Genomic DNA, 21,564 nt, shown 5'->3' with positions numbered 1-21,564 from the left:
CTGAAGGTATCTCTATGACAAAATTCAGTTATAAATACAGCGGCACCTAGCCCTTGAGGCTTATATAAAAAAAAATAAAAAATACCCCACATACGGTATTTTGTACAAAAAATGTACAATCATTCTAAGTGTGATAACTAAGTCATTTATGAATATTCTTTTAGTTTCCACCACTCAAATTGTTCACTGGCTTCACACCGATCCAAACGTATGTACGTTTCCATTTTGTTTTATTCATTTTTAATTGCCCCTTTGGACAATAAAAGTAACATTGTGCAATGAGTACAACGAGCGATGATGTGTATATACACTTTTACAAAAAAATACCAATCAGGGCAACTCATTGCCTAAAAATAAAAAAGGACGCTGATTTTTGCAGGTCTTAACAATCAACCAAAACCCGTTGAGCTTGTCACACACACTGGCAAAAAAATATACTACATGTAAACGTTTATTATGCCATTTTCAAAGAAATTTTGCTTCCAATATGCCAGTACCCCAACGTGCCAGTACCCCAAAGTGCAAGTACCCCAACGTGCAAGGACCCCAATGTGGCCCGGGCTGCGAGGGCCCTTTATAGCTGCTCGCAGCTCTAGTTATTATTCTTCTTCTTCTTCTTCTTCTTCTTCTTCTTCTTCTTTATTCTCCGCAAACAATCGCGATTTTGGGTACCTAAACATTCACGAAAACTCACCGAACTTTGCACACTCCTCAGGCCCGGCGAAAAATTTGATATTATTAAGTCGTCTAACAATGCGACTCGATAGCGCCCCCTAGCGTAGAAAAATAAAAACCAAGCCCGGCACGTTTGAGCTAGAGCAACAAAAATTGGCAGGCACGTGTAGCACCCCGAGACGCACAAAAAAGTCTATTGGGACCATGTAGCTAAAATGTACAGGAAGTGAGCTATGAATTTTTTTATGTCCAATTTTGGCCTATTTTGGCACATTCACTGTGGTCATGCTTTTTCCCCCTTTGCAAACATTTTTCATCCAATTGACTTCAAACTTGGCATTTATCATCTCAAGACCTGAGAGAACAACTGGGCAAAACATCTTGCCTTTTTGAAATACTATATGACGGGGGCGGGGCATCAAATATTGCCTTTAAAATTTCATTTGTCCAGAAAGAGCAAATGCTTAATAACTCCCATGTTCAAGCTCCAAAAAATCTCAAACTTCTCAGGCAACGTAATAGTCACGGCCTGAAAACATCTATATGATAAAATTCAGTTATACATATAGCGCCACCTAGTGGTTACAATAAATGTCATACTTTACGTTTTTAGCTACTGTGCTGAGCTTGTTGAAGGGATCCATTTGAAAATTGGTCAGAAAAGCCTTAAGATGTTGATCATGCCCCACACCGAATATTGTAACTTTTCGCCAAAGGGCGTGGCCGCTACGGTGACGCAAAGTCTGAAGATTTTTCGTGAAAATAAAAGCTGCATTAACTTGACCGAGATGATCCTATCTTCTCAAAATTTCACACATTTGATGAGAGTCCAGCCCTAAAGACATCTACTGACTTATATTTCATCTAACTGATAGCGCCACCTAGTGGCAATTTTTTTTCTTACGAATTTTCTTCTACGTTTTTCTCCAAACACGTTAACTGGACCTACCTCATATTTGCTCAGATGAGGGTTTCGGCCTTCATGATGTCACAACACGAAGTTTGTGAGTTTTCGCAAATTGCTGTGGGTGTGGCTAAGCGCTGTTCGCCAAGAAAATAACGCCAGTTTTGAGGGTCTAAACATGCACAGAAACTCATGAAACTTGGCACACACATCTGGCCTGGTAAAATGAGCAATATTTTATTGTTGATTGTGCTATTTTTACAAAAATGACTCAATAGCGCCCCCTAGAAGTTTTTAACGAAGCAGCCCCGGTTGTACGTTTAAGCAAGAACGACGAATATTTTTAGGTGTATGAGGGAGCCCAAGACCTACAAAAAAGTCTCTTGTACCCATATGCTAAAATGATCAGGAAGTGAGCTACGAATTTTTGAATGTCCCATTTTTGACGATTTTTGCACATTCACAGGGGGCAGACTTTTGCCCACTTCTCCTACACGTTTCATCCGACTGAGTTAAGACTTGGCCTGGACCATGTCAAATCCTGAGCCAACGACAGGGGGAAAAATTTTGACTTTTCGAAATACTATATGATGAGGGCGGGGCATCAAAATTTGTGTCTCGCAATGAAAAAGGATATGCTTGATAACTCCCCGGTACATGCTCCAAAAAATCCCAAACTTGACATGTATGTTTATCGTCAAGGCCTGAAGTTATCTCTATGACAACATTCAGTTATATATGCAGCGCCACCTAGCCCTTGATGCATGAAAAAAAAATACCCCACATACGGTATTTTGTACAAAAAATGTAAACTCATTCTAAGTGTGATAACGAAGTCATTTATGAATATTCTTTTAGTTTCCACCACTCAAAATGTTCACTGGCATCAGACTTATCCAAACATATATATATTTTTATTTATTTTTGATAGCCTCTATGGACATTAAAAGCAATATCGTGAATGAAGGATATGCTTAATAACTCCACGGTACATGCTCCAAAAAAAATCCCACACTTGACATGTATGCTTATAATCAAGGCCTGAAGGTATCTCTATGACAACATTCAGTTATAAATACAGCGCCACCTAGCCCTTGAGGCTTATATATAAAAAAAAATAAATACCCCACATACAGTATTTTGTACAAAAAATGTACACTCATTCTAAGTGTGATAACTAAGTCATTTATGAATATTCTTTTAGTTTCCACCACTCAAATTGTTCACTGGCTTCACACCGATCCAAACGTATGTACGTTTCCATTTTGTTTTATTCATTTTTGATTGCCCCTTTGGACAATAAAAGTAACATTGTGCAATGAGTACAACGAGCGATGATGTGTATATACACTTTTACAAAAAATACCAATCAGGGCAACTCATTGCCTAAAAATAAAAAAGGACGCTGATTTTTGCAGGTCTTAACAATCACCAAAACCCGTTGAGCTTGACACACACACTGGCAAAAAAATATTCTACATGTAAACGTTTATTATGCCATTTTCAAAGAAATTTTGCTTCCAATATGCCAGTACCCCAACGTGCCAGTACCCCAACGTGCAAGTACCCCAACGTGGCCCGGGCTGCGAGGGCCCTTTATAGCTGCTCGCAGCTCTAGTTAGGGCCCGAGCAGCTACCGCTGCGAGGTCCCTATTGTTTTTCGATCGGATTATTATTATTATTATTATTAGGGCCCGAGCAGCGACCGCTGCGAGGTCCCTCTTGTTTTTGTAAGAATTATTATTATTCTTCTTCTTCTTCTTCTCCGTAAACGATCGCATTTTTGAGGGCCTAAACATTTACGAAAACTCACCAAACTTTGCAGTCTCTTCGGGCCCGGCGAAAAATTTGATATTATGTAGTTGTCATAACAACGCGACTCTATAGCGCCACCTAGCGTAGAAAAATAAAAACCAATCCCGGCCCGTTTGAGCTAGAGCTACGAAAATTGGCAGGCACGTGTAGCACTACGAGACGCACAAAAAAGTCAGTGGAAGCCATTTCCTAAAATGTACAGGAAGTGAGCTATGAATTTTTTAATGTCCAATTTTGGCCTATTTTGGCACATTCACTGTGGTCATACTTTTTCCCCCTATGCAAACATTTTTCATCCCATTGACTTTAAACTTGGCATTTATCATCTCAAGACTTAAGAGAAAAACTAGGCAAAAAATCTTGCGTTTTCGAAATACTATATGACGGGGGCGGGGCATCAAATATTGCCTTTAAAATTTCATTTGTCCAGAAAGAGCAAATGCTGAATAACTCCCATGTACAAGCTCCAAAAAATCTCAAACTTCTCAGGCAACGTAATAGTCACGGCCTGAAAACACCTATATGAAAAAATTCAGTTATACATATAGCGCCACCTAGTGGTTACAATAAATGTCATACTTTACGTTTTTAGCTACTGTGCTGAGCTCGTTGAAGGGATCCAGTTGAAAATTGGTCAGAAAAGCCTTAAGATGTTGGTGATGCCCCACACCGAATATTGTAACTTTTCGCCAAAGGGCGTGGCCGCTACGGTGACGCAAAGTCTGAAGATTTTTCGTGACAATAAAAGCTGCATGAACTTGACCGAGATGATCCTATCTTCTCAAAATTTCACACATTTGATGAGAGTCCAGCCCTAAAGACATCTACGAACTTATATTTCATCTAACTGATAGCGCCACCTAGTGGCAATTTTTTTTCTTACGAATTTTCTTGTACATTTTTCTCCAAACACGTTAACTGGACCAACCTCATATTTGCTCAGATGGGGGTTTCGGCCTTCATGATGTCACAACACGAAGTATTGTGAGTTTTCGCGAATCGCTGTGGGCGTGGCTAAGCACTGTTCGCCAAGAAAACAACGCTAGTTTTGATGGTCTAAACATGCGCAGAAACTCATGAAACTTGGCACACACATCTGGCCTGGCAAAATGAGCAATATTTTATCATGTATTGTCCTATTTTTACAAAAATGACTCAATAGCGCCCCCTAGAAATTTTTAACGAAGCAGCCCCGATTGTACGTTTAAGCAAGATCTACGAAAATTTTTAGGTGTATGAGGGAGTCCAAGACCTACAAAAAAGTCTCTTGGACCCATGTGCTAAAATGAACAGGAAGTGAGCTATGAATTTTTGAATGTCCCATTTTTGACGATTTTTGCACATTTTCAGGGGGCATACTTTTGCCCACTTCTCCTACACATTTCATCCGACTGACTTTAGACTTGACCTGGACCATGTCAAGACCTGAGCCAACTACAGGCAGAAAAATCTTGACTTTTGGAAATACTATATGATGAGGGCGGGGCATCAAATTTTGTGTTTCGCACCGAAAAAGGATATGCTTAATAACTCCCCGGTACATGCTCCAAAAAATCCCAAACTTGACATGTATGTTTATAGTCAAACCCTGAAGGTATCTCTATGACAAAATTCAGTTATATATGCAGCGCCACCTAGCCCTTCAGGCGTGAAAAAAAAATACCCCACATACGGTATTTTGTACAAAAAATGTCAACTCATTCTAAGTGTGATAACTCCCATGTTCAAGCTCCAAAAAATCTCAAACTTCTCAGGCAACGTAATAGTCACGGCCTGAAAGCATCTATATGATAAAATTCAGTTATACATATAGCGCCACCTAGTGGTAACAATAAATGTCATACTTTACGTTTTTAGCTACTGTGCCGAGCTCGTTGAAGGGATCCAGTTGAAAATTGGTCAGAAAAGCCTTAAGATGTTGATCATGCCCCACACCGAATATTGTAACTTTTCGCCAAAGGGCGTGGCCGCTACGGTGACGCAAAGTCCGAAAATTTTTCGTGACAATAAAAGCTGCATGAACTTGACCCAGATGATCCTATCTTCTCAAAATTTCACACATTTGATGAGAGTCCAGCCCTTAAGACATCTACGAACTTATATTTCATCTCACTGATAGCGCCACCTAGTGGCAATTTTTTTTCTTACGAATTTTCTTGTACATTTTTCTCCAAACACGTTAACTGGACCAACCTCATATTTGCTCAGATGAGGGTTTCGGCCTTCATGATGTCACAACACGAAGTTTGTGAGTTTTCGCGAATCGCTGTGGCCGTGGCTAAGCACTGTTCGCCAAGAAAACAACGCCAGTTTTGAGGGTCTAAACATGCGCAGAAACTCATGAAACTTGGCACACACATCTGGCCTGGTAAAATGAACAATATTTTATTGTTGATTGTACTATTTTTACAAAAATGACTCAATAGCGCCCCCTAGAAATTTTTAACGAAGCAGCCCCGATTCTACGTTTAAGCAAGATCTACGAAAATTTTTACGTGTATGAGGGAGCCAAAGACCTACAAAAAAGTCTCTTGGACCCATATGCTAAAATGAACAGGAAGTGAGGTACGAATTTTTGAATGTCCCATTTTTGACGATTTTTGCACATTTTCAGGGGGCATACTTTTGCCCACTTCTCCTACATGTTTTATCCGACTGACTTATGACTTGACCTGGACCATGCCAAGACCTGAGCCAACAACAGACGGAAAAATCTTGACTTTTGGAAATACTATATGATGAGCGCGGGGCATCAAAATTTGTGTTTCGCACTGAAAAAGGATATGCTTAATAACTCCCCGATACATGCTCCAAAAAATCCCAAACTTGACATGTATGTTTATCGTCAAGGCCTGAAGGTATCTCTATGACAACATTCAGTTATATATGCAGCGCCACCTCGCCCTTGAGGCAAAACAAAAAAATACCCCACATACGGTATTTTGTACAAAAAATGTAAACTCATTCTAAGTGTGATAACTAAGTCATTTATGAATATTCTTTTACTTTCCACCACTCAAAATGTTCACTGGCATTAGACTTATCCAAACATGTACTTTTTTATTTATTTTTGATAGCCTCTAATGGACATTAAAAGCAATATCGTGAATGAAGGATATGCTTAATAACTCCACGGTACATGCTCCAAAAAAATCCCACACTTGACATGTATGTTTAGAGTCAAGGCTTGAAGGTATCCCTATGACAACATTCCATTATATATACAGCGCCACCTAGCCCTAGAGGCATAAAAAAAAATACACCAACTTAACGGTATTTTTACAAAAAAAAAAAAATCCACATGTCAAGGTTTATCATGCCATTTTCAAAGAAATTCTGCTTCCAATGTGCCGTACCTAAACTTGCCAGTACCCCAACGTGCCAGTACCCCAACGTGCAAGTACCCCAACGTGCAAGTACCCCAACGTCGCCCGGGCTGCGAGGGCCCTTTATAGCTGCTCGCAGCTCTAGTTATTATTATTATTCTTCTTCTTCTTCTTCTTCTCCGTAAACGATCACGATTTTGGGTACCTAAACATTTACGAAAACTCACCAAACTTTGCACACTCCTCAGGCCCGGCGAAAAATTTGATATTATGAAGTCGTCATAACAACGCGACTCTATAGCGCCCCCTAGCATAGAAAAATAAAAACCAAGCCCGGCACGTTTGAGCTAGAGCAACGAAAATTGGCAGGCACGTGTAGCACCCCGAGACGCACAAAAAAGTCTATTGGGACCATGTAGCTAAAATGTACAGGAAGTGAGCTATGAATTTTTTAATGTCCAATTTTGGCCTATTTTGGCACATTCACTGTGGTCATGCTTTTTCCCCCTTTGCAAACATTTTTCATCCAATTGACTTCAAACTTGGCATTTATCATCTCAAGACCTGAGAGAACAACTGGGGAAAAAATCTTGCCTTTTCGAAATACTATATGACGGGGGCGGGGCATCAAATATTGCCTTTAAAATTTCATTTGTCCAGAAAGAGCAAATGCTTAATAACTCCCATGTTCAAGCTCCAAAAAATCTCAAACTTATCAGGCAACTTAATAGTCACGGCCTGAAAACATCTATATGATAAAATTCAGTTATCCATGTAGCGCCACCTAGTGGTAACAATAATTGTCATACTTTACGTTTTTAGCTACTGTGCTGAGCTCGTTGAAGGGATCCAGTTGAAAATTGGTCAGAAAAGCCTTAAGATGTTGATCATGCCCCACACCGAATATTGTAACTTTTCGCCAAAGGGCGTGGCCGCTACGGTGCCGCAAAGTCTGAAGATTTCTCGTGACAACAAAAGCTGCATTAACTTGGCCGAGATGATGCTATCTTCTCAAAATTTTACACAATTGATGAGAGTCCAGCCCTAAAGACATCTACAAACTTATATTTCATCTTACTGATAGCGCCACCTACTGGCAATTTTTTTTCTTACGATTTTTCTTCAATGTTTTTCTCCAACCATGTTAACTGGACCTACCTCATATTTGCTCAGATGAGGGTGTCGGCCTTCATGCTGTCACAACACGAAGTTTGTGAGTTTTCGCGAGTCGCTGTGGGCGTGGCTAAGCACTGTTCGCCAAGAAAACAACGCCAGTTTTGAGGGTCTAAACATGCGCAGAAACTCATGAAACTTGGCACACACATCTGGCCTGGTAAAATGAACAATATTTTATTGTTGATTGTGCTATTTTTACAAAAATGACTCAATAGCGCCCCCTAGAAATTTTTAACGAAGCAGCCCCGATTGTATGTTTAAGCAAGATCTACGAAAATTTTTTCGTGTATGAGGGAGCCAAAGACCTACAAAAAAGACTCTTGGACCCATATGCTAAAATGAACAGGAAGTGAGCTACGAATTTTTGAATGTCCCATTTTTGACGATTTTTGCACATTTTCAGAGGGCATACTTTTGCCCACTTCTCCTACACGTTTTATCCGACTGACTTATGACTTGACCTGGACCATGCCAAGACCTGAGCCAACAACAGACGGAAAAATCTTGACTTTTGGAAATACTATATGATGAGGGCGGGGCATCAAAATTTGTGTTTCGCACTGAAAAAGGATATGCTTAATAACTCCCCGATACATGCTCCAAAAAATCCCAAACTTGACATGTATGTTTATCGTCAAGGCCTGAAGGTATCTCTATGACAACATTCAGTTATATATGCAGCGCCACCTAGCCCTTGAGGCATGAAAAAAAAATACCCCACTTACGGTATTTTGTACAAAAAATGTAAACTCATTCTAAGTGTGATAACTAAGTCATTTAGGAATATTCTTTTACCTTCCACCACTCAAAATATTCACTGGCATCAGACCTAACCAAACATACATATTTTTGTTATTTAGTTTTATGTATTTTTGATAGCCTCTATGGACATTAAAAGCAATATGGTGAATGAAGGCTATGCTTAATAACTCCCAGGTACATGCTCCAAAAAATCCCATATTTGAAATGTATATTTAGAGTCAAGGCCTGAAGGTATCTCTATGACAAAATTCAGTTATAAATACAGCGCCACCTAGTCCTTGAGGCATAAAAAAAAATGCCTCACTTACGGTATTTTTGCAAAAATTGTAAACTCATTGTAAGTGTGATAACTAAGTCATTTATGAATATTCTTTTACTTTCCACCACTCAATATGTTCACTGGTATCAGACCGATCCAAACATACGTATTTTTTATTTAGTTTTATTTAGTTTTTTTATCGCCTCTATGGACAATAAAAGCAACATTGTGCAATGAGTACGAGCGATGATGTGTGTATATATACTTTTACGAAAAATACCAATCAGAGCAACTCATTGCCTAAAAATAAAAAAAAGACGCTGATTTTTGCAGATCTTAACAATCACCAAAACCCATTGAGCTTGACACACTCATCACACCTGGCAAAAAAAAAAAAAAAGTCCACATGTTTATCATGCCATTTTCAAAGAAATTCTGCTTCCAATGTGCCAGTACCCCAATGTGCAAGTTCCCCAACGTGCAAGTACCCCAACGTGGCCCGGGCTGCGAGGGCCCTTTATAGCTGCTCGCAGCTCTAGTTATTATTCTTCTTCTTTATTCTCCGCAAACGATCGCGATTTTGGGTACCTAAACATTCACGAAAACTCACCGAACTTTGCACACTCCTCAGGCCCGGCGAAAAATTTGATATTATTAAGTCGTCATAACAATGCGACTCGATAGCGCCCCCTAGCGTAGAAAAATAAAAACCAAGCCCGGCACGTTTGAGCTAGAGCAACAAAAATTGGCAGGCACGTGTAGCACCCCGAGACGCACAAAAAAGTCTATTGGGACCATGTAGCTAAAATGTACAGGAAGTGAGCTATGAATTTTTTAATGTCCAATTTTGGCCTATTTTGGCACATTCACTGTGGTCATGCTTTTTTCCCCCTTTGCAAACATTTTTCATCCAATTGACTTCAAACTTGGCATTTATCATCTCAAGACCTGAGAGAACAACTGGGCAAAACATCTTGCCTTTTTGAAATACTATATGACGGGGGCGGGGCATCAAATATTGCCTTTAAAATTTCATTTGTCCAGAAAGAGCAAATGCTTAATAACTCCCATGTTCAAGCTCCAAAAAATCTCAAACTTCTCAGGCAACGTAATAGTCACGGCCTGAAAACATCTATATGATAAAATTCAGTTATACATATAGCGCCACTTAGTGGTTACAATAAATGTCATACTTTACGTTTTTAGCTACTGTGCTGAGCTTGTTGAAGGGATCCATTTGAAAATTGGTCAGAAAAGCCTTAAGATGTTGATCATGCCCCACACCGAATATTGTAACTTTTCGCCAAAGGGCGTGGCCGCTACGGTGACGCAAAGGCTGAAGATTTTTTGTGAAAATAAAAGCTGCATTAACTTGACCGAGATGATCCTATCTTCTCAAAATTTCACACATTTGATGAGAGTCCAGCCCTAAAGACATCTACTGACTTATATTTCATCTAACTGATAGCGCCACCTAGTGGCAATTTTTTTTATTACGAATTTTCTTCTACGTTTTTCTCCAAACACGTTAACTGGACCTACCTCATATTTGCTCAGATGAGGGTTTCGACCTTCATGATGTCACAACACGAAGTTTGTGAGTTTTCACGAATTGCTGTGGGTGTGGCTAAGCGCTGTTCGCCAAGAAAACAACGCCAGTTTTGAGGGTCTAAACATGCACAGAAACTCATGAAACTTGGCACACTCATCTGGCCTGGTAAAATGAGCAATATCTTATTGTTGATTGTGCTATTTTTACAAAAATGACTCAATAGCGCACCCTAGAAGTTTTTAACGAAGCAGCCCCGGTTGTACGTTTAAGCAAGAACGACGAATATTTTTAGGTGTATGAGGGAGCCCAAGACCTACAAAAAAGTCTCTTGGACCCATATGCTAAAATGAACAGGAAGTGAGCTACGAATTTTTGAATGTCCCATTTTTGACAATTTTTGCACATTCACAGGGCGCAGACTTTTGCCCACTTCTCCTACACGTTTCATCTGACTGAGTTAAGACTTGACCTGGACCATGTCAAGACCTGAGCCAACGACAGGGGGAAAAATCTTGACCTTTCGAAATACTATATGATGAAGGCGGGGCATCAAATTTTGTGTTTCGCACTGAAAAAGGATATGCTTAATAACTCCCCGGTACATGCTCCAAAAAATCCCAAACTTGACATGTATGTTTATCGTCAAGGCCTGAAGCTATCTCTATGACAACATTCAGTTATATATGCAGCGCCACCTAGCCCTTGAGGCATAAAAAAAAAAATACCCCACATACGGTATTTTGTACAAAAAATGTAAACTCATTCTAAGTGTGATAACTAAGTCATTTATGAATATTCTTTTAGTTTCCACCACTCAAAATGTTCACTGGCATCAGACTTATCCAAACATATATATATTTTTATTTATTTTTGATAGCCTCTGTGGACATTAAAAGCAATATCGTGAATGAAGGATATGCTTAATAACTCCACGGTACATGCTCCAAAAAAAATCCCACACTTGACATGTATGCTTATAATCAAGGCCTGAAGGTATCTCGATGACAACATTCAGTTATAAATACAGCGCCACCTAGCCCTTGAGGCTTATATAAAAAAAAAAACCCACATACGGTATTTTGTACAAAAAAATGTAAACTCATTCTAAGTGTGATGACTAAGTCATTTCTGAATATTCTTTTAGTTTCCACCACTCAAATTGTTCACTGGCTTCACACCGATCCAAACGTATGTACGTTTCCATTTTGTTTTATTCATTTTTGATTGCCCCTTTGGACAATAAAAGTAACATTGTGCAATGAGTACAACGAGCGATGATGTGTATATATACACTTTTACAAAAAATACCAATCAGGGCAACTCATTGCCTAAAAATAAAAAAGGACGCTGATTTTTGCAGGTCTTAACAATCACCAAAACCCGTTGAGCTTGACACACACTGGCAAAAAAAATATTCTACATGTAAACGTTTATTATGCCATTTTCAAAGAAATTTTGCTTCCAATATGCCAGTACCCCAACGTGCCAGTACCCTAACGTGCAAGTACCCCAACGTGCAAGGACTCCAACGTGGCCCGGGCTGCGAGGGCCCTTTATAGCTGCTTGCAGCTCTAGTTATTAGGGCCCGAGCAGCGACCGCTGCGAGGTCCCTATTGTTTTTGTAAAAATTATTATTATTATTATTATTATTATTATTATTATTATTATTATTATTATTATTATTATTATTATTATTCTTCTTTATTCTCCGCAAACGATCGCGATTTTGGGTACCTAAACATTCACGAAAACTCACCGAACTTTGCACACTCCTCAGGCCCGGCGAAAAATTTGATATTATTAAGTCGTCATAACAATGCGACTCGATAGCGCCCCCTAGCGTAGAAAAATATAAACCAAGCCCGGCACGTTTGAGCTAGAGCAACAAAAATTGGCAGGCACGTGTAGCACCCCGAGACGCAAAAAAAAGTCTATTGGGACCATGTCGCTAAAATGTACAGGAAGTGAGCTATGAATTTTTTTATGTCCAATTTTGGCCTATTTTGGCACATTCACTGTGGTCATGCTTTTTCCCCCTTTGCAAACATTTTTCATCCAATTGACTTCAAACTTGGCATTTATCATCTCAAGACCTGAGAGAACAACTGGGCAAAACATCTTGTCTTTTTGAAATACTATATGACGGGGGCGGGGCATCAAATATTGCCTTTAAAATTTCATTTGTCCAGAAAGAGCAAATGCTTAATAACTCCCATGTTCAAGCTCCAAAAAATCTCAAACTTCTCAGGCAACGTAATAGTCACGGCCTGAAAACATCTATATGATCAAATTCAGTTATACATATAGCGCCACCTAGTGGTTACAATAAATGTCATACTTTACGTTTTTAGCTACTGTGCTGAGCTTGTTGAAGGGATCCATTTGAAAATTGGTCAGAAAAGCCTTAAGATGTTGATTATGCCCCACACCGAATATTGTAACTTTTCGCCAAAGGGCGTGGCCGCTACGGTGACGCAAAGTCTGAAGATTTTTCGTGAAAATAAAAGCTGCATTAACTTGACCGAGATGATCCTATCTTCTCAAAATTTCACACATTTGATGAGAGTCCAGCCCTAAAGACATCTATGAACTTATATTTCATCTAACTGATCGCGCCACCTATGGCAATTTTTTTTCTTACGAATTTTCTTCTACGTTTTTCTCCAAACACGTTAACTGGACCTACCTCATATTTGCTCAGATGAGGGTTTCGGCCTTCATGATGTCACAACACGAAGTTTGTGAGTTTTCGCGAATTGCTGTGGGTGTGGCTAAGCGCTGTTCGCCAAGAAAACAACGCCAGTTTTGAGGGTCTAAACATGCACAGAAACTCATGAAACTTGGCACACACATCTGGCCTGGTAAAATGAGCAACATTTTATTGTTGATTGTGCTATTTTTACAAAAATGACTCAATAGCGCCCCCTAGAAGTTTTTAACGAAGCAGCCCCAGTTGTACGTTTCAGCAAGAACGACAAATATTTTTAGGTGTATGAGGGAGCCCAAGACCTACAAAAAAGTCTCTTGGACCCATATGCTAAAATGAACAGGAAGTGAGCTACGAATTTTTTAATGTCCCATTTTTGACAATTTTTGCACATTCACAGGGGGCAGACTTTTGCCCACTTCTCCTACACGTTTCATCTGACTGAGTTAAGACTTGACCTGGACCATGTCAAGACCTGAGCCAACGACAGGGGGAAAAATCTTGACCTTTCGAAATACTATATGATGAAGGCGGGGCATCAAAATTTGTGTTTCGCACTGAAAAAGGATATGCTTAATAACTCCCCGGTACATGCTCCAAAAAATCCCAAACTTGACATGTATGTTTATCGTCAAGGCCTGAAGCTATCTCTATGACAACATTCAGTTATATATGCAGCGCCACCTAGCCCTTGAGGCATAAAAAAAAAATACCCCACATACGGTATTTTGTACAAAAAATGTAAACTCATTCTAAGTGTGATAACTAAGTCATTTATGAATATTCTTTTAGTTTCCACCACTCAAAATGTTCACTGGCATCAGACTTATCCAAACATATATATATTTTTATTTATTTTTGATAGCCTCTGTGGACATTAAAAGCAATATCGTGAATGAAGGATATGCTTAATAACTCCACGGTACATGCTACAAAAAAAATCCCACACTTGACATGTATGCTTATAATCAAGGCCTGAAGGTATCTCGATGACAACATTCAGTTATAAATACAGCGCCACCTAGCCGTTGAGGCTTATATAAAAAAAAATAAAAAAAATACCCCACATACGGTATTTTGTACAAAAAATGTACACTCATTCTAAGTGTGATAACTAAGTCATTTATGAATATTCTTTTAGTTTCCACCACTCAAATTGTTCACTGGCTTCACACCGATCCAAACGTATGTACGTTTCCATTTTGTTTTATTCATTTTTGATTGCCCCTTTGGACAATAAAAGTAAACATTGTGCAATGAGTACAACGAGCGATGATGTGTATATACACTTTTACAAAAAATACCAATCAGGGCAACTCATTGCCTAAAAATAAAAAAGGACGCTGATTTTTGCAGGTCTTAACAATCACCAAAACCCGTTGAGCTTGACACACACACTGGCAAAAAAATATTCTACATGTAAACGTTTATTATGCCATTTTCAAAGAAATTTTGCTTCCAATATGCCAGTACCCCAACGTGCCAGTACCCCAACGTGCAAGTACCCCAACGTGCAAGGACCCCAACGTGGCCCGGGCTGCGAGGGCCCTTTATAGCTGCTCGCAGCTCTAGTTATTCTTCTTCTTCTTCTTCTTCTTCTTCTTCTTCTTCTTCTTCTTTATTCTCCGCAAACGATCGCGATTTTGGGTACCTAAACATTCACGAAAACTCACCGAACTTTGCACACTCCTCAGGCCCGGCGAAAAATTTGATATTATTAAGTCGTCATAACAATGCGACTCGATAGCGCCCCCTAGCGTAGAAAAATAAAAACCAAGCCCGGCACGTTTGAGCGAGAGCAACAAAAATTGGCAGGCACGTGTAGCACCCCGAGACGCACAAAAAAGTCTATTGGGACCATGTAGCTAAAATGTACAGGAAGTGAGCTATGAATTTTTTAATGTCCAATTTTGGCCTATTTTGGCACATTCACTGTGGTCATGCTTTTTCCCCCTTTGCAAACATTTTTCATCCAATTGACTTCAAACTTGGCATTTATCATCTCAAGACCTGAGAGAACAACTGGGCAAAACATCTTGCCTTTTTGAAATACTATATGACGGGGGCGGGGCATCAAATATTGCCTTTAAAATTTCATTTGTCCAGAAAGAGCAAATGCTTAATAACTCCCATGTTCAAGCTCCAAAAAATCTCAAACTTCTCAGGCAACGTAATAGTCACGGCCTGAAAACATCTATATGATCAAATTCAGTTATACATATAGCGCCACCTAGTGGTTACAATAAATGTCATACTTTACGTTTTTAGCTACTGTGCTGAGCTTGTTGAAGGGATCCATTTGAAAATTGGTCAGAAAAGCCTTAAGATGTTGATCATGCCCCACACCGAATATTGTAACTTTTCGCCAAAGGGCGTGGCCGCTACGGTGACGCAAAGTCTGAAGATTTTTCGTGAAAATAAAAGCTGCATTAACTTGACCGAGATGATCCTATCTTCTCAAAATTTCACACATTTGATGAGAGTCCAGCCCTAAAGACATCTACTGACTTATATTTCATCTAACTGATAGCGCCACCTAGTGGCAATTTTTTTTCTTACGAATTTTCTTCTACGTTTTTCTCCAAACACGTTAACTGGACCTACCTCATATTTGCTCAGAGGAGGGTTTCGGCCTTCATGATGTCACAACACGAAGTTTGTGAGTTTTCGCGAATTGCTGTAGGCGTGGCTAAGCGCTGTTCGCCAAGAAAACAACGCCAGTTTTGAGGGTCTAAACATGCACAGAAACTCCTGAAACTTGGCACACACATCTGGCCTGGTAAAATGAGCAATATTTTATTGTTGATTGTGCTATTTTTTACAAAAATGACTCAATAGCGCCCCCTCGAAATTTTTAACGAAGCAGCCCCGGTTGTACGTTTAAGCAAGAACGCCGAATATTTTTAGGTGTATGAGGGAGCCCAAGACCTACAAAAAAAGTCTCTTGTACCCATATGCTAAAATGAACAGGAAGTGAGCTACGAATTTTTGAATGTCCCATTTTTTACGATTTTTGCACATTCACAGGGGGCAGACTTTTGCCCACTTCTCCTACACGTTTCATCCGACTGAGTTAAGACTTGGCCTGGACCATGTCAAGACCTGAGCCAACGACAGGGGGAAAAATTTTGACTTTTCGAAATACTATATGATGAGGGCGGGGCATCAAAATTTGTGTTTCACAATGAAAAAGGATATGCTTGATAACTCCCCGGTACATGCTCCAAAAAATCCCAAACTTGACATGTATGTTTATCGTCAAGGCCTGAAGTTATCTCTATGACAACATTCAGTTATATATGCAGCGCCACCTAGCCCTTGAGGCATGAAAAAAAAATACCCCACTTACGGTATTTTGTACAAAAAATGTAAACTCATTCTAAGTGTGATAACGAAGTCATTTAGGAATATTCTTTTACCTTCCACCACTCAAAATATTCACTGGCATCAGACCTAACCAAACATACATATTTTTGTTATTTAGTTTTATGTATTTTTGATAGCCTCTATGGACATTAAAAGCAATATGGTGAATGAAGGATATGCTTAATAACTCCCAGGTACATGCTCCAAAAAATCCCATATTTGAAATGTATATTTAGAGTCAAGGCCTGAAGGTATCTCTATGACAAAATTCAGTTATAAATACAGCGCCACCTAGCCCTTGAGGCTTATATAAAAAAAAATAAAAAATACCCCACATACGGTATTTTGTACAAAAAATGTACAATCATTCTAAGTGTGATAACTAAGTCATTTATGAATATTCTTTTAGTTTCCACCACTCAAATTGTTCACTGGCTTCACACCGATCCAAACGTATGTACGTTTCCATTTTGTTTTATTCATTTTTAATTGCCCCTTTGGACAATAAAAGTAACATTGTGCAATGAGTACAACGAGCGATGATGTGTATATACACTTTTACAAAAAAATACCAATCAGGGCAACTCATTGCCTAAAAATAAAAAAGGACGCTGATTTTTGCAGGTCTTAACAATCACCAAAACCCGTTGAGCTTGTCACACACACTGGCAAAAAAATATACTACATGTAAACGTTTATTATGCCATTTTCAAAGAAATTTTGCTTCCAATATGCCAGTACCCCAACGTGCCAGTACCCCAAAGTGCAAGTACCCCAACGTGCAAGGACCCCAATGTGGCCCGGGCTGCGAGGGCCCTTTATAGCTGCTCGCAGCTCTAGTTATTATTCTTCTTCTTCTTCTTCTTCTTCTTCTTCTTCTTTATTCTCCGCAAACAATCGCGATTTTGGGTACCTAAACATTCACGAAAACTCACCGAACTTTGCACACTCCTCAGGCCCGGCGAAAAATTTGATATTATTAAGTCGTCATAACAATGCGACTCGATAGCGCCCCCTAGCGTAGAAAAATAAAAACCAAGCCCGGCACGTTTGAGCTAGAGCAACAAAAATTGGCAGGCACGTGTAGCACCCCGAGACGCACAAAAAAGTCTATTGGGACCATGAAGCTAAAATGTACAGGAAGTGAGCTATGAATTTTTTTATGTCCAATTTTGGCCTATTTTGGCACATTCACTGTGGTCATGCTTTTTCCCCCTTTGCAAACATTTTTCATCCAATTGACTTCAAACTTGGCATTTATCATCTCAAGACCTGAGAGAACAACTGGGCAAAACATCTTGCCTTTTTGAAATACTATATGACGGGGGCGGGGCATCAAATATTGCCTTTAAAATTTCATTTGTCCAGAAAGAGCAAATGCTTAATAACTCCCATGTTCAAGCTCCAAAAAATCTCAAACTTCTCAGGCAACGTAATAGTCACGGCCTGAAAACATCTATATGATAAAATTCAGTTATACATATAGCGCCACCTAGTGGTTACAATAAATGTCATACTTTACGTTTTTAGCTACTGTGCTGAGCTTGTTGAAGGGATCCATTTGAAAATTGGTCAGAAAAGCCTTAAGATGTTGATCATGCCCCACACCGAATATTGTAACTTTTCGCCAAAGGGCGTGGCCGCTACGGTGACGCAAAGTCTGAAGATTTTTCGTGAAAATAAAAGCTGCATTAACTTGACCGAGATGATCCTATCTTCTCAAAATTTCACACATTTGATGAGAGTCCAGCCCTAAAGACATCTACTGACTTATATTTCATCTAACTGATAGCGCCACCTAGTGGCAATTTTTTTTCTTACGAATTTTCTTCTACGTTTTTCTCCAAACACGTTAACTGGACCTACCTCATATTTGCTCAGATGAGGGTTTCGGCCTTCATGATGTCACAACACGAAGTTTGTGAGTTTTCGCAAATTGCTGTGGGTGTGGCTAAGCGCTGTTCGCCAAGAAAATAACGCCAGTTTTGAGGGTCTAAACATGCACAGAAACTCATGAAACTTGGCACACACATCTGGCCTGGTAAAATGAGCAATATTTTATTGTTGATTGTGCTATTTTTACAAAAATGACTCAATAGCGCCCCCTAGAAGTTTTTAACGAAGCAGCCCCGGTTGTACGTTTAAGCAAGAACGACGAATATTTTTAGGTGTATGAGGGAGCCCAAGACCTACAAAAAAGTCTCTTGTACCCATATGCTAAAATGATCAGGAAGTGAGCTACGAATTTTTGAATGTCCCATTTTTGACGATTTTTGCACATTCACAGGGGGCAGACTTTTGCCCACTTCTCCTACACGTTTCATCCGACTGAGTTAAGACTTGGCCTGGACCATGTCAAATCCTGAGCCAACGACAGGGGGAAAAATTTTGACTTTTCGAAATACTATATGATGAGGGCGGGGCATCAAAATTTGTGTTTCGCAATGAAAAAGGATATGCTTGATAACTCCCCGGTACATGCTCCAAAAAATCCCAAACTTGACATGTATGTTTATCGTCAAGGCCTGAAGTTATCTCTATGACAACATTCAGTTATATATGCAGCGCCACCTAGCCCTTGATGCATGAAAAAAAAATACCCCACATACGGTATTTTGTACAAAAAATGTAAACTCATTCTAAGTGTGATAACGAAGTCATTTATGAATATTCTTTTAGTTTCCACCACTCAAAATGTTCACTGGCATCAGACTTATCCAAACATATATATATTTTTATTTATTTTTGATAGCCTCTATGGACATTAAAAGCAATATCGTGAATGAAGGATATGCTTAATAACTCCACGGTACATGCTCCAAAAAAAATCCCACACTTGACATGTATGCTTATAATCAAGGCCTGAAGGTATCTCTATGACAACATTCAGTTATAAATACAGCGCCACCTAGCCCTTGAGGCTTATATATAAAAAAAAATAAATACCCCACATACAGTATTTTGTACAAAAAATGTACACTCATTCTAAGTGTGATAACTAAGTCATTTATGAATATTCTTTTAGTTTCCACCACTCAAATTGTTCACTGGCTTCACACCGATCCAAACGTATGTACGTTTCCATTTTGTTTTATTCATTTTTGATTGCCCCTTTGGACAATAAAAGTAACATTGTGCAATGAGTACAACGAGCGATGATGTGTATATACACTTTTACAAAAAATACCAATCAGGGCAACTCATTGCCTAAAAATAAAAAAGGACGCTGATTTTTGCAGGTCTTAACAATCACCAAAACCCGTTGAGCTTGACACACACACTGGCAAAAAAATATTCTACATGTAAACGTTTATTATGCCATTTTCAAAGAAATTTTGCTTCCAATATGCCAGTACCCCAACGTGCCAGTACCCCAACGTGCAAGTACCCCAACGTGGCCCGGGCTGCGAGGGCCCTTTATAGCTGCTCGCAGCTCTAGTTATTATTATTAGGGCCCGAGCAGCTACCGCTGCGAGGTCCCTATTGTTTTTCGATCGGATTATTATTATTATTATTATTCTTCTTCTTCTTCTTCTTCTTCTTCTTCTTCTCCGTAAACGATCGCGATTTTGGGTACCTAAACATTCACGAAAACTCACCGAACTTTGCACACTCCTCAGGCCCGGCGAAAAATTTGATATTATGAAGTCGTCATAACAACGCGACTCTATAGCGCCCCCTAGCGTAGAAAAATAAAAACCAAGCCTGGCACGTTTGAGCTAGAGCAACGAAAATTGGCAGGCACGTGTAGCACCCCGAGACGCACAAAAAAGTCTATTGGGACCATGTAGCTAAAATGTACAGGAAATGAGCTATGAATTTTTTTATGTCCAATTTTGGCCTATTTTGGCACATTCACTGTGGTCATGCTTTTTCCCCCTCTGCAAACATTTTTCATCCAATTCACATCAAACTTGGCATTTATCATCTCAAGACCTGAGAGAACAACTGGGCAAAAAGTCTTGCCTTTTCGAAATACTATATGATGGGGGCGGGGCATCAAATATTGTCTTTAAAATTTCATTTGTCCAGAAAGAGCAAATGCTTAATAACTCCCATGTTCAAGCTCCAAAAAATCTCAAACTTCTCAGGCAACGTAATAGTCACGGCCTGAAAACATCTATATGATAAAATTCAGTTATACATATAGCGCCACCTAGTGGTGACAATAAATGTCATACTTTACGTTTTTAGCTACTGCGCTGAGCCCGTTGAAGGGATCCAGTTGAAAGTTGGTCAGAAAAGCCTTAAGATGTTGATCATGCCCCACACCGAATATTGTAACTTTTCGCCAAAGGGCGTGGCCGCTACGGTGCCGCAAAGTCTGAAGATTTTTCGTGACAATAAAAGCTGCATGAACTTGACCGAGATGATCCTATCTTCTCAAAATTTCACACATTTGATGAGAGTCCAGCCCTAAAGACATCTACGAACTTATATTTCATCTTACTGATAGCGCCACCTAGTGGCAATTTTTTTTCTTACGAATTTTCTTGTACATTTTTTCTCCAAACACGTTACCTGGACCAACCTCATATTTGCTCAGATGAGGGTTTCGGCCTTCATGATGTCACAACACGAAGTTTGTGAGTTTTCGCGAATCGCTGTGGGCGTGGCTAAGCACTGTTCGCCAAGAAAACAACGCCAGTTTTGAGGGTCTAAACATGCGCAGAAACTCATGAAACTTGGCACACACATCTGGCCTGGTAAAATGAACAATATTTTATTGTTGATTGTGCTATTTTTAAAAAAATGACTCAATAGCGCCCCCTCGAAATTTTTAACGAAGCAGCCCCGGTTGTACGTTTAAGCAAGAACGACGAATATTTTTAGGTGTATGAGGGAGCCCAAGACCTACAAAAAAGTCTCTTGTACCCATATGCTAAAATGAACAGGAAGTGAGCTACGAATTTTTGAATGTCCCATTTTTGACGATTTTTGCACATTTTCAGGGGGCATACTTTTGCCCACTTCTCCTACACGTTTTATCCGACTGACTTATGACTTGACCTGGACCATGCC

The 21,564-nt window shown here is 39.5% G+C and overlaps 1 protein-coding gene across 2 annotated transcripts in view; it reads left to right on the top strand.

Annotated features, from left to right (window-relative positions):
- The window catches only part of LOC144031454 (transcription regulator protein BACH2-like), a 152,055-nt gene that overhangs the window by 71,212 nt on the left and 59,279 nt on the right, over positions 1-21,564 (top strand). The window lies entirely within an intron of this gene.

This window comes from Festucalex cinctus, chromosome 12, assembly GCF_051991245.1.
Source record: "Festucalex cinctus isolate MCC-2025b chromosome 12, RoL_Fcin_1.0, whole genome shotgun sequence".
In the NCBI taxonomy this organism is placed as follows: Eukaryota; Metazoa; Chordata; class Actinopteri; order Syngnathiformes; family Syngnathidae; genus Festucalex; species Festucalex cinctus.
The sequence above is the reverse complement of the archived record's forward strand: the minus strand, read 5'-3'. Positions and strand labels throughout refer to the sequence as shown.